The sequence below is a fragment of the Lepisma saccharinum genome, chromosome 1, assembly GCF_977018435.1.
Source record: "Lepisma saccharinum chromosome 1, izLepSacc3.1, whole genome shotgun sequence".
Taxonomy (NCBI): Eukaryota; Metazoa; Arthropoda; class Insecta; order Zygentoma; family Lepismatidae; genus Lepisma; species Lepisma saccharinum.
The window spans coordinates 192444844-192459463 of record NC_139229.1 but is presented as its reverse complement, the minus strand read 5'-3'; positions in this window follow the sequence as shown (position 1 = coordinate 192459463).

The window sequence follows — 14620 nt, the reverse complement described above, 5'->3', positions numbered from 1 at the left end:
ATTTTCTTTTTTGCTTCATGTACATGTTCGTATAACAAATTCAAACATCATAAATAGTATCTTACTGATCATACTATTAGGTTATATTTAAAAAAAAAACAACATACAAAACTACTCTAATTACATGAATATATTTATACTACATAGATTTATTTAATAAGCCAACCAAAATATGAACACTCGGTAGGAACCGTTTCAACAATGTTTATGTCTAGCTACGAATTTCATATTGTAAATTGTATTTTATATTATGAAATGAGTGTCCACTTTACAGTAGGAAGCTAAACGAAAACAATGAAACAGGAAAAATACTGCCAACTCCTGTATTTTCATTGATTTGACACACTTTTGTAAAAAAAGCTGCAGAAAAAAACCTCAGGTTTATTATGTAGATGCATTTCGAGTCTTAGTATGTTAAATGGCAAACGTAAACTCTGCACCATAAATTAAATATTTTTTGAAGTATGTACACCATTTAATTGAATTAGAATTTTTGGATCCATTGGAATGACTCAGACCCTTTATATTGTTACTATATCTGTGTGTGGGTGGAGAGAGGCGGTACTAATATGTAGGATTGAAAGAGAGAGAGAACATCTATCTGCATGTACCCTTGAATTTTTGGAAAATTCGCCTTTAAAACTGGGAATTATACTTGAATATTATCATGGTCCTAAAGTTGCCATCCTGCAAGATCACTTAAACAAAAAAACAAATGTATTTTTGTTTAGTATCAATTTTCAGTCACTTTTGTCTATTCATGATGAAGAGAATGAGTGATGATATGGTGAAGAGACAGTCATAAAGAACACCCATGTCCAGCCTGGGATTCGAAACCTGGGACACCCGCCATCTTAGCACACTGTGGTCACCCGCTGCCACAGAGGTCAACTAAACAAATAATGAATACTATTTAGGAACAACACAGCAATAGAATTATCCAAAGGCACCCAGAAAATTCAATAGTGTTCTTTGCAAACATTTTTTGTCAGACAACAAAGAACAAGAAAAAACATGTTATGGTGAATGATGCAATGGCTAAATGTAATGAAGACAACAGTATTGAGCCATGAGAGATAACACAGGTCAATACAAAAGAAGTAAAATAGAGGTTTGTGATAAGGGATGAGGTTAAATCCAAACTTAACAATTGTAATGTGGTACAAAGGTGCCCGCAGGATTTTTTCTCAGGGAGACTCAAAGTAAGATTTCATATCTTGACCCTCAGTTACAGAAGTTGTTACCTTTTCTTGTTATTATTATTTCACAAATTATAAAATTGAAATTGAGTGAAAATACCTTGGCGCTGTTGACAAATTTTTCATGATGCATTGATATCAAGCAGAGAGCACTAAATCTGTTCTCCATCATGGCACCAATGATCAATGTTTTTGTGCATCAAAGGTTACTGTATAAAAGTTCACTGCATGTTACTGCAGTTCAAAATTATTATTCTTAACTATAAAGCCAAAATTTAAAGTAATTCAAAATGAAAGCATGTGAATTGCCAACTTGGGGAAATGTTTTCGACTTTTCGAGATCCCGAGAAATCAAGAAATTTTAAAGGATTGTGTTGGGAAATGGTTATTTTTTGGTATTTTTTCTGCTAAAAGTGTCTAAACTTTTTGAAATTAATGTTTTTTTTTATTCCAGAAGTGCAAAAACGATCACTTAAGAGGGAGGGGATAGTGTGTAGAATTCAAGATTTTCACCGTGAGATCTCTTCGTCAAGATGGGGGAGGATTTTCTCTTTATCGTTAATCAAATAGACATGTGTGCCAATTGTTGCGAAAATAGTCGCATACTCACAGCCAATGACTCCAGCTCCTACAGTTCACAAATTTTGTAAGTTTCCCAAAACATGATTGGGGAGGGAAATCCTATCATACGGAACTGATAAAATTTGCCATTTCTGGACCAGTTTCGGGATGGGAAACTTGCAAAATTTGTGAAAATGGTGAAAATCTTGAATTTTACACATGTTCTCATCACAAATTTTTATCCTTGGACACTCCTAGTTATGGCAGTCAAATGTTTTTTCCTTACTTTGTTCGACATGGCAGTATTTGCTATAACTTACAGTTTGCGAGTCACAAAAAATATTACTCCCTCTGTCCCATAATTATTGTCTGGTACAACTTTGTTTGTTGTCTCATAATAATTGCCCGATATTCAAACTGTGACATTGGTGTTGGCAGAAGAAGAACATGAAACAAGGGAATGAGTCATACAACTTTACTACTCAAGGATCAGTACAAATTGTGCTTTCCATCTGCCTCTTCGGCTGTCATTCCTGTACTACCATTTTGGCATACCGGACTATAATTATGGGACAGAGGGAGTAGTATTTATCATAAAATGTCACCACTTGAATTACATGGTATTTTCTCATATAGCTTTTCACAAGTCAGAATATTTTAATAGTTTAGTAAAACAACATAGCAATTATGCTATTTTAGTTATGGTAAGGGCTGGACCCCGTATAACGTGACAGGTGCAAAATAGCCTAGGTGCTGACGCAATCAAAATTTTAAGTTCAAATTCAAATATCCAGATTTTTTTACTCCTTAAACCACTCTATTCTTGTGAAAAAAAATTGTTGCGATTGCTGTTCAGAAATCTGAACAATTTGATTGAGTTGGTGTTTTATGTCCACTTTATGCATATTAAGGCTAATTGGGACTGGACCTGCGGTTTAAAGTGGGATCCGAACCACTATGTGCCTCCACCGGGTATCGAACCTGGGACCCCTTGATTACAAGGTGACAATGTCATCGGGGAGGCCAGAAATCTGAACAAGAATTCATAAAAACAGTAGGAGGGAGCCATGTTGGTATCGATAAGTATCTTTTGAATTTTCTCCAAGGTTGCCAATGATTTTGAGTGACTAGACCAGCAGCCAAGAGAAACAACTCTTCAGTCAAGATATGTCCTTTTCAAAGGTTCATTCACCCTTGTGACTTGGGGGTCCAACACAGGAAGTTCCACGTAGATTTTCGAGAAAGCAGATGACAAGAACCAAGGCAGAACTGATGTGCTGCACCCAAATGTGACATCGAAGGCATGTAACTGCCTAGTGGTCAATGCTATGTGGAAAAATGAAACAAATCATCCATTGCCAATTCTTGCTTGCAAACTCTTGGGTAAGAATGTGGACATTTTCAAAACCACCATTATCATCATGCTGGGCCGATTCCGGAGTTCTTGGGAAAGAGATGAATGTCACTGTGTGGAGGGAGGGTTGTGGATTCCTACCCTTCTGTCTAAGTCTTTTGTGGGACTGCTGACTGATACCTACACTGCAGCAGCTTGTTTTTGTTGCACATGACAGAAAAGAATGGGCAGCAGGGGCATAAACAGAGCTGGTCATATTAGCATTATTATTTTTCCGTGTTTGTATATATTTCTATGCCATTTTCCTCCCTCTCCGGGTTAACCCAAACAACAAGAATCTTGATTACATCAAATTGAAGTAGGGACGCTCATAATAATCCACCAATTTTTCGGTGTAACTGCAACACTTTAAAAAGGCTTGCAAACTTTCAAACACTTCTTCTTCTTTTTTGCATCCTGTGGGTCTAGAAAGAAATTCACATAAAATGTCACAAGACATTTTAAAGTGCTATAATGCTACATGAGAACAATTTAGGAGTTATTTAATGTGATGTGATGAGTTGTCATAACTCAGTAACTAGACTTTCTTATTTTAAACTGTTGCAATGATATAATATCACAGCCCTCCATTTTGGGGGAAAAATTTGGATGATTTCAAATCAGTAGGCGATTCTGAAAGTATAATAGTATTTTGAGTGCAGATCACAGAAATGACATCAATTTTTTTCCCATCATGTCAGGATTTTTCAAAATTTCACAATTAAAATTCTCACATTCACCATTTCATTACACTTATTACAGAATGCATAAAACTAAATTTAAACATGGGAAATTCCGGTTGTTTACAAACCAATAGGTGATTCTGGAAGTATTTTGAATGCTGATGGCGGATATGACAAATTTCTTCCCATCATGTCAGATTTTTCTCCATGTCATTAGGTTCAATTAAGCCACCGTATTATAACATTCTGTTTTCAACACCTTCCCAAACACTCAATGTGTAATGAGAAGAAAGTAACACATGCCAATAATGTTTTCTCTTTGGAACAGTTCTTAATGTTATGAATTGGGTATAATATCACATATTTTTTATTTGGAGTTCTTCATCTTGTTTCATTTATACATACGTGTATACATATATATATATCTCTCTCTCTCTGTGTGTGTGAGAGAGAGAGAGAGATATGAAGGAATTGGGAGCATAAAAATTGAAATCTCCATTTGTTAAAGCATAGCTGTGAAGCTCATTCACCCCAATTTCTACCGGGTGCAGAGTCTAGTAATAAGAAATTTCCACTCGGCTCTGCACAGTCAGCAAGGCAACGGCCCTTACCAGCAGTGATTGCACCTCCACTATAACTTTCCACCAGCATCAAGGGATACCCCAGGTGAATATCTTGAGGTGCAAATTCCACCACATCTCAAAGGAATTCTGAAGTATAAAAATAAACCTGGAGATGGTAAATAGACACATTCGACGCTGATTGACAAGATCACATCATCACGAGGTCGCAACAAGCATGCGGTACGATTGCAGCAGTCTGAACTACAGAGAGCCAGCCCAAGTCTGGAGAAGTAGCGGTCCAGCGATAAGCCACCAAAACTCCTGCCGCCTCATATCGTTGTCAACATCTAGGCCAGCAGTCTCCAGTGCACCCATCTCTGCCCAACTGTCGCCGACGCCAATAGCAGAGGGCCAAATCATCACGCAAGTGGTGAGGATCATTCAACCGACTAAGGCTCCCAACATCCTTAGTCCACACCATTCAGGGTAGAGGTGGTCGAGCGTGACCCAAATTGAAATCTTGTTTATTTAATTGAGCTACATCCCGGCGTGACTCGATCCCATAATTAACCCGATGTCACACTACAATATATATACACATATGTGTGTGTGTGTGTGTGTGACACACACACACACTCTCTCTCTTCAGATTGACCCTGCAAAAAAATAGTCCAATCTCATTAAAGAACGTTACAGGAGGCAAAATATTTGTTGCAATTTTAATGTTTCAAAGGTATTATACTAAAATTCTGTGAAAAGAAGCTGTTTAACAACACCTGGTACGAGTATTTTGTTGGTATACTCAACCTAAAATTTTGTGTCAAGACATTCTTCTCAGGATTACAACTACCATCTTTCTTTAGATGACTCATGCACTGTAAGTAGACTTCTGTCACAATATCTTCTCAACTTTCTAAACCCAATCCTTAGACTTATTTATGCACAACCATAATTCCTATTTTTCATATAAGGAAGGGGAAACACTAAAATTGTGTTGAAATTCAGTTCAAATATCCATGCTTACGAAGGGTTTGTGGTTGCTGTGCATGAACAACGTGAGTATGATAATAAAATACAGTTATGTGCCCAGTTTCTTCATTTACTGTGGCTTCAATTCTTGCTGGACAGTTTACACGTTCGATTGCTAGTTGCCGAACATACCACTGTTTTATGCATCCATCCTGAAATGTTTTTTGTCCTGATCTGTTGAAATAGTTGGTTCTATTCAGTTCCTGTTTCCACTTCAAAAATTCTACAAGAATTGTACATGCTTGTAGTTGTAAGAAATGTAATCAGTGCGTTAAAATCTCATGGTAATAGAAGAACCATCACATCAGATAATAAATACTTGCAGTAGTGGAGTGTCAATAGAGATGGGAGACAGTGTCTATCTCAAACTTTTCATTAGTAAAAGCAAACAAAATATATATTGATTTCTTTAAATGCTGTATTTGGCAAAAGGATGAGTGTAGTGAATTCATAATCTGGCAGTAAAAACAGAACACTAATACAAAACAAACCGAACCATACCTCGTCGGAGGCTGCAGCAGGAATGGGATGAGTACTGATGGGTGATGTCTGGTTTCTATTTAGACAGGTTTCTATTTGCTATGCAGAAGTAAACTAGCTGATTGGAAGAATTTATTTTATTACTAGTATCGACACCATCATTCTTGACCGAGCCTCTATTGCTTGACCAGAAGTTTTGTGGAATGAACAAATGATGTGATTGATTATTCAGTTTGTGTCCTTGATTTCTTTGTATTGAGCTTCCTCCATTGTCTTAGGTTTGGAAAACAATGTGTATATTTTTTTGTTAAGCACAATGCCAATCATTATTAACTTCAGTAGTAAACATGGTATCCCCCAGCTAGCAAAATTTTCCCAAAGCATCCTTCAACAGTCCCATTGTCACCATGCCAAACCATAAGAGCATCTCCCACAGGGTGTTTATCACAATAACATCCAAAATTCTTGACCCCCCTTTTCTTCTTGACATTTATTTAATTGTCCTCTAATTAGGTGTAGTAAAGAAAATATATACTTTTATTCAATGAAAAACCGCAAGGCCAGTTAAGATGAAAATTGAAGCTCTACTTTAAAAAGAGATTTAGACTTGCTTTAATTATTAATACATGTAAAACGTAATGCTTCAGACTTCATCCTGGATGAGGAATGGCCACATTACTTTAATAGTTTTACGAAACTTCATGCATACAAGAATGTAATTCTTGAGAAACAGAGTGAACAAATCTTTACCACAACTCAATACAATTTATCAAATCCCAGTACAATGTACATTCACTATACTGTAAAAAAAATAGCAACAATTCTTGACCACAAGCATAATTTTGTGACTTTTTCTTGCCTTTCTTCGCCTACCTGTTAATTGCTTGACTTCCTTGACATTCCTAACTGATACTAACAACAAAAAAAATTCTCCCTGAAAGAAAGGAGGAGGAAAAGGAAGAAGGAAGGTATTTTTCTTGATGTCCCGCTTTCCATGTTGGCCTGTTTCTCTAGACACCCTGCCCCAGATAAAATTTTCAACCTCAGGTGCTAGTTTAATACAAATATTACATCAAACTGCTATACGATGCACGGTTTTAGAAGCGATATCGGGCGGAGCCACGCAGAGGGTGTGCGTGGCGACCAGCCAATGGCAGGAGTGCAACGTTGTACAGTTAGGAAACTGCGGTGCGTGAGTTAAACGCCGTGTTCTGTATTTTTCTTGCGTGCAAGAAGTTTTCATAAAACTCGCCACTTTAAGGTTCATCATAAGATGGGGCACGACATTTTGAACATGACCGTCCAAGTCCCATGAATTTCCGACACCTACAGCCGGAGTTATCGTTTCTCGAAGAAACACGGGAAACAACACGTCCCTACACACACACACACAATGACCCTTTCGTTTTCCTTCCGTGTTCCGTCTGTTTCTTTTTCTTTGCCACCGTGTTGACCCCGATGAGTTGTTGTGTCTTGGTAAAGCTATGGGTGTAAAATTCGACTGAATATGCAAAATGACCTTTCATTGTCTTGTGTGTTCACAAACATTGCGAGTCTGGGTCAGTTTTGAGTTCAGCGTTTTCATAACAAGGGCGATGTAAGATAATTTCACTCGTACGGCATGAAGAACAGTTGTGAGAGAATTCAATACAGCTCTTATTGATTGATTTATTTTACTTTGCTTTCTCTGCCACTTTTGGCTAATTTACGAAGATGGGGATGAGTGATGATATGATGAATGGACACTCACAAATATCCATGCCCAGGTCTGGATTCGAACCCGGAACCCCTAGCGTCGTAGCACGATGTGCAATACAGCCCTTATGCTTAATAATGTCGCGCCGGTGCCATTGTGGAGTGGTTAGCATATCACTCTAAGATGCCAGGAGTCCCAGGTTCGAACCCTGGCCTGGACATGGATGTTTATGAACGTCCCTTCATCAATTTCATTACATCATCACTCATTCCCATCTTCGCAATTAGCCAAAAGTGACAGAAAAGCAAAGTAAAATAAAGCAAATCAAATCAAATTGATAATGTCGCTCTTGAAACCTAGTACGTACCAGTAGTACAGGCACCAAGGGTAAAATATTACGTTCACAAGACAGAAAACCTTAGTTTTAAAGCTTATTCTTACTTCAAGCAATTGGCGTTCGCAAGACGTGCGAGCTGAAACAGTGTTTTCTCAGAGTCGAGAACTTCCGGCTAAAGCGTGTGGTGTATGTGTGCATACTGTGTTGCGCATTATAAAACAGGGTAAAGTATCTGCCACAGAAACCCTATTCAAATCTCCTGGGAAACGTGCCAGAAAACAGAAACGATGATGATGACCTTGCAGTTCCCCTACAATAAATACGTACCTTCAAACTTCTTTCAGGTACGAGTTTCTCTTATATGCTGCAGTGATATGATATAATCCTGTGTAGAATTCTTCACTATATATTTCATTGTACTCAAATATCACATGCACGCATTATACCCATAAAAAGCTGAATATCTGTGTTTCCTTTCCGCTAGCAGTTGGTTTGGCAACAGCGCGACAGCACTGGCTGCGTATTGGCTGAACTCATGTTCCTTTTAAAAGCGTACGCCGTATAGTTACGCCTGCAGGCTTTGTTGCCAACAATTTTTTCTGGCCTTCACTACATGCATATTTATCATATTGGCAGGGCCTCCCTGATGGTGTAGTGGTAACCATCTTGTAATCAAGGGGTCCCAGGTTTGATACCCAGTGGAGGTACATACTGGTTCAAATTTCACATTAAACAGTAGATTCAGTCGCGATTAGCCTTACTGTGAATAAAGTGGGCTTAAACTCAAACTCTTAGTGGGTATTGTCGATGTTAGATACAAGCCTTTTGATCATATAAGCAAATATCTGGAAGTAGTTTGGCCCAAAGCAATATCATTAGCTCAGGTGCTTGACAGTCAACATGTTAAAGGATCCCACATTCAATTTGCAATGAAGATACATTACCCAGTGGTTCAGATCCAAAGAGGCCTGAAAACAAAAATTTGGAAACCTTGTATTATTCTGTAATACTGTTTACCATCAAATCGAACATGGCTTCATCACGAATATTTGTTTTAATTGTTTTTACTAATATGCATTTTAACTTACTGGGTCCATACACATGGTTTAAATTCATGTCGCAATAAAACTAACATTGTGCGAGAGATTTGCATCCTTCAAGACTTATTTGTTTCTCAGACAGTGTATCCACATAAAGTTATTGTGTTAAAATGATAACATAGGTTCCCTTGAGTTTGTTCTGAAGAATAATCCACATTTTTGAGAGATCTTAGGGAGAATTCACACCATTTCGTCATTTCGAAGTGACAGCAAACTGACAAGTGATGGGAGACACTTGTAGCTTGATGATTTCACCAATCAAATGTGGCCTGCAATGGTACTATGGCTTGGAAATCTCCCTCAGTCTCATCTTAATGCACTTAATCACAGTACACCTAATCTGATTAATTTATCATTGGACAACAACTATTCCCCACAGTACCAGACAGTGTTTGCTTCATCTCTACTTGTGGATATTTGCCTTCTGTTACACTGATAAACAATGAAATACTCCTTTAAATAAAACTAAGTGATCTTTATGTATTCAGATGTGCTGATAACGAATATCGCATCCGTTTTCCTGTATCACCTAAATTTTTTGCAGAACACCCACATTTTACAGTTTTATGGTTTCAGGTCTCCGCACCCTGCTCCGCTTCCGGCTTAACGTTTGGTTCCTAGCAAATGGATAAGAACTTTTCAGCGACCTTGTGTTTATGACTGGCACTTAATATATAGTGGAGGAAACATCTGGCAGTAGAGAAATTTCCTGTTTCTCTGTTAAAATTTGTTCTTTTGTGGGTTAGTCGAGTCTATATTGTAAGTCAATCAATGAGTTTGCCATGTCAAGCAAATGTGTGAATAACCAGAACTGGTTTTGTTATGTTTGCGGGGAATTTACTCCGAAGTCACAGAGAAATACTATCACTCCTATAGTGAAAAAAGCATATGAGTTGTATTTTGGAAGTAAAGTAGAGGAGGGAAAAAGCTGGGCACCAGGTAAAATTTGTTGTAATTGTTCGAGAACTTTACGTGGTTGGCTTAATTGCACTCACAAATCAATGCCCTTCGGAAACCCTGTAATATGGACAGAACAGAAAGATCATACTACGGATTGTTACTTCTGTTTAACAAACAGTGGATATAGTTCTAAATCAAATTTATAATTTTTAATCTATATTTTATCCTGATGTTCCTTCAGCCAAGAAACCTACGAGTCATGATTTTATACCAATTCCTAAGCCTCCTAAAGAATGGACAGTGGATGAAACAGAACCAAGCAGTGCTTCTCCAGATGACGAACCTGGATCCTCATATTCAAACACCGATCCAAATTTTCCTGATCCAAATATACCTCACTTTATTTCCCAATCCCAACTAAATGATCTAGTCAGAGACCTCAACCTTTCTAAAATTCAAGCGGAATTATTAGGTTCTCGTCTCAGAGGGTGGAATTTATTACAAGATGGTGTTAAGGTGTCATATCGGAAATGCCAACAATCACGGACACATTTTTTTCTGTTAGTAATCAGTTAACTTACTGCAATGATGTAGAAGGTCTTCCGCAAAAACTTGGAAGGAGTCACAACCCAAACGAGTGGAGACTATTTTTAGATTCATCTAAGAATAGTTTAAAAGTAGTATTGTTGCATAATGGGAATATATACCCATCAGTACCCCTTGCCTATTCTTCACCATGAAGGAAACATATGAAAGTATGGATACAATATTAAAAGTGATAAATTATGAAAAATATGGTTGGCAGCTATGCGGAGACCTCAAAATGATTGGTATACTGTTAGGCATGCAATCTGGGTTTACAAAATTTTGTTGCTTTCTTTGCGAATGGGACAGCCAGGCAGAAGATAAACATTACAACATTGTGGATTGGCCCATACGAAAAAACTTAATTCCTGGAGAGACAAGTGTTAGGAATCACCCTCTACTTGAGAAAGACAAGATTTTGTTACCACCGTTGCATACAAAGTCAGGGCTGATGAAAATTTTTGTTAAGGCTTTGGATAAACACGGTGAGGGTTTTGGGTACTTGAGAAAAACATTTCCTAAACTCAGTGATAGTAAGTTAAAAGAAGGCATATTTATTGGGCCGCAAATCCGTGAGATCATTCATGATGACAACTTTGTGGAATTGCTAACAGAAAAAGAGAAATGCGCATGGTTAGCCTTCAGACAAGTATGCTGTAATTTTCTTGGAAATGTGAAAACTGACAACTACAAGGAACTTGTTAAGAACTTGTTGAAGTGTTATCAGCGCATGGGGTGCAATATGTCCTTTTACATTCGCATTTGGACTTTTTCCCCCTTAACTTGGGCGCGGTGAGTGACGAATGCGGCGGAAGATTTCACCAGGATATTTCTGTCATGGAGAAACGGTATGCAGGAAAATCGGCACAGTACATGTTAGCAGACTATAGTTGGAACCTCAAGGAAGAGGTTTCTGGTGGCAGTTACAAACGGCAGAGTTCAAGAAAGAAATTTTGAAAATGCGAGTAAAAATGTTTTTTTTTTCCTTTTTTTTGCATGAAATTTCTTCATTGAACAGTCAAAATCGGTTCTATATATATTTTTTAATTTTTTTATATTTCCTAGTTATTCACTTCAATAGTTAAATCTTATTTCATGATCAAACAAACAAAAATAATTTCAAACTTCGATGTATTATTACAAAGGGAATTACATTTTTATTAAAAACAAAAAATGAAAATCCAGGGAAAACGATAGGTGATACAGCATTTCTACTTTCAGATTTGGATTCAGCGGGGTCGAATTATAAATAATCACCTATTTTCATTCAAAGGAGCAAAAAAAAGTTTGAATTTGTTCATCAGTGTTATTGAAGGCTTTGTAATTTTTCAAGTGTACGCGAATGTCTATAATCATATACAGGGGCATATCCAGAAATATAATCTTAGGGGGGGTCCAGCCAGGGGTGCCCATTCCCAATGGCATGCCCCCCTACATAAGTATTTAATGATGACAGCATATCTATTATTAATAATAATAAAATTTACTACATACGAAGTGAATCATGTTTTGCTTAAAATCATGTTTCACACACTAACAAACAGTGTTTAATAGAATGAAGAAGAAAAAACAGTTTCACGGATAAAATGAGTATTAGTTTCTCCGTATTTAAATAGTGTTTCTTACTGCCTGGTAGTAATGCAATATATTGTTTTTAGGAATTCATCACTGCATGTATTATTCTGACGAAAAAAACAAACTTTACTTACCGTACCAAAACAGTTTCTCACGGTGGAGTTCGACATGGCTTAAGATAGGGCTACATTTACAGTATGACTGGCACAGTGTGCACACATGCTTTTTGGGTATTGTTGATTTATTCACGATTGCACACCATTAAATCTGCCACTCACATCACAACCTTGACCTGTGATTTTTTTCATGTCAAGACCAAGTTTGTGACATTGTTCAAAAAGAACTGATGTCAGATTTTCAGCTGACATATCACCACCCAGTGTGGAACTTGTAAACTTTTAGTGGATATTATTCTCAGAATCCACAAACCATGCACACAGAAAGAATTCTTCTATACCTGCTACATCGTGTCTCATCGGGAAGTATTATGAATCAACCATAGTATTTTCCAAATTTGGGGGGATGGAGTTCCAGCCCCCCTGGATACACCCCTGATCACATACACACCATCTATGCATGAAACAATATTAACTAATAATAAGCATGGTCATTTGAAATGTTGTGTGTTCATTTATAAGAAAGTGATTAGGGTGGAGGCACCGGGGCATGAGTTTACAATACTGGACTACTCTCCAATTTCTATAAAATTTCGCCTACTTACTAATTTCGGTGTCCTCATGACGTAACTGTAGTTCATATTTGGCAGTCACTTGTTAAAATTGTACATTTACGTCTAGAAATTGTAATATAACCTTGCGATATACCACGGTGATTGTCCCTACACAGCAATTCGGAACCATCTTTCTTTCGCAATTCATTAATGGTGTTCCTTTATGCACAACAATCTTGCTGACGTAAGATGAGGAATGCCTAAGAGGTTAGGTTAGCTACGAGAACTATACCTTGTCTTGCATGTTGATTTCTTCATGTTGGGAAAATGGCATCTTCCGTGGAGGTATTGTTCTTATGGTAGGGTTACGTTACGTTAAGAAAACATAGTTTATTTAGTTTTTCCTCGATTTCCATGCTTGACCGCCAATTATTACATTCAGATTCGTGTTTAGGAGTTCACAATTAGTGAGTAGGCGACATTTCATACTAATTCGAGAGTGGTCCGGTATTGTAAACTCATTCCGGCAACGGTTATGGTCACCTTAAGACATTTTTGTACTGTAGATGTAATTTAAATCATAAAAAAATTGATATTGATTTTGGAAGATTTGAAATGTATATTTTGAAGTTTTGTGAATCTTGTCATATGGTCAAATTTATTCTATACATAATTCCCAAAAGATGAAAACATTTTAAATTTTTGATGACATGCTTTCCCACTTTTGGCCACTCTGTATCTAGTTATGGACATCACTTTCTCCATCTCTAGATTTTAGAAATTTCTTTCATAGGGGAGCTACTTTATCTGTGCCTTCACTGCCCCTGTTGCAGCCTCCCGAGACAGAAATCTGTTAATTTGACCTTGACGTCATAATCCACATGCCTTCCACATCTGCGTCAAAGGTCAACAGCTCACAGGTTTTGGGAAGGAACGGCTGGAATACATGGTAGGCACTATGATTGAATATTGTGCATTTAATTTGTATGATGTATATATCTGTATCATCAAAATTATTTTAGTAGTCAAGTGTGTAGTAGAGGATGATGTCAGTAGCAGTCAATTAACACCTCAAGAAATGTTTTAGAAGATACATAGAAAAACTAGTTTTACAACACACACATTTAATACTGTTAAATTTTGTTAATTTTAAATACATTTAAATTTTGACTGATTTTCATCTTTTTATTCCTTGCTGTAGAGGATATTGCAACGATGAGATGAAATAGAACGGTCTCACTGCAGTACATGGGCTGCTTTTTTCCTCTAAATAGACGAACAAAATTTATATCCCCTGAAAGTACGTACCTTCTACATCCATTTTCCGGTGGTACTTTTCCGATTACTATTATATTATTGCGCATAAAAAAAGTTTTTCCTGCTACTAAAAGCAATGCATTTCTCCATTTGTTCGCGTCCATATTGTTTACACACAGTTGCTGTCATTTGTTTCGGGGTCTTCCTCTCCGCACAAGAGTTTTGCTACCTTGTGTTCCAACGTCAGAAGAGAAATGCCTGCAAGGTTAGGTCAGGTTCCATTAGCATAAATACAATGAAAAATTATTCTTTGGGCTAAGAGAACTAAACCTAACTACCTAACAACATAGGCACTTTTTGCTTTCACTGGATTTGTGCAAAAATGTGCGCCACCATGTCACTTTTTTCTACCAAGAGCGCCCAACCTGGATACGAATTTCTCGTTTCTTTCAAAGAAAATTTCGTAAATGTCTTATATTGGAGAGACATTTCTTCATTTTTACAGAAGAAACTACTTACGGAAATGAGTTTCTGTACTATTTGGAAAGTTCGTGGAGGTATTTTCGCACCGTAGAATGCTGCACAACAAGAA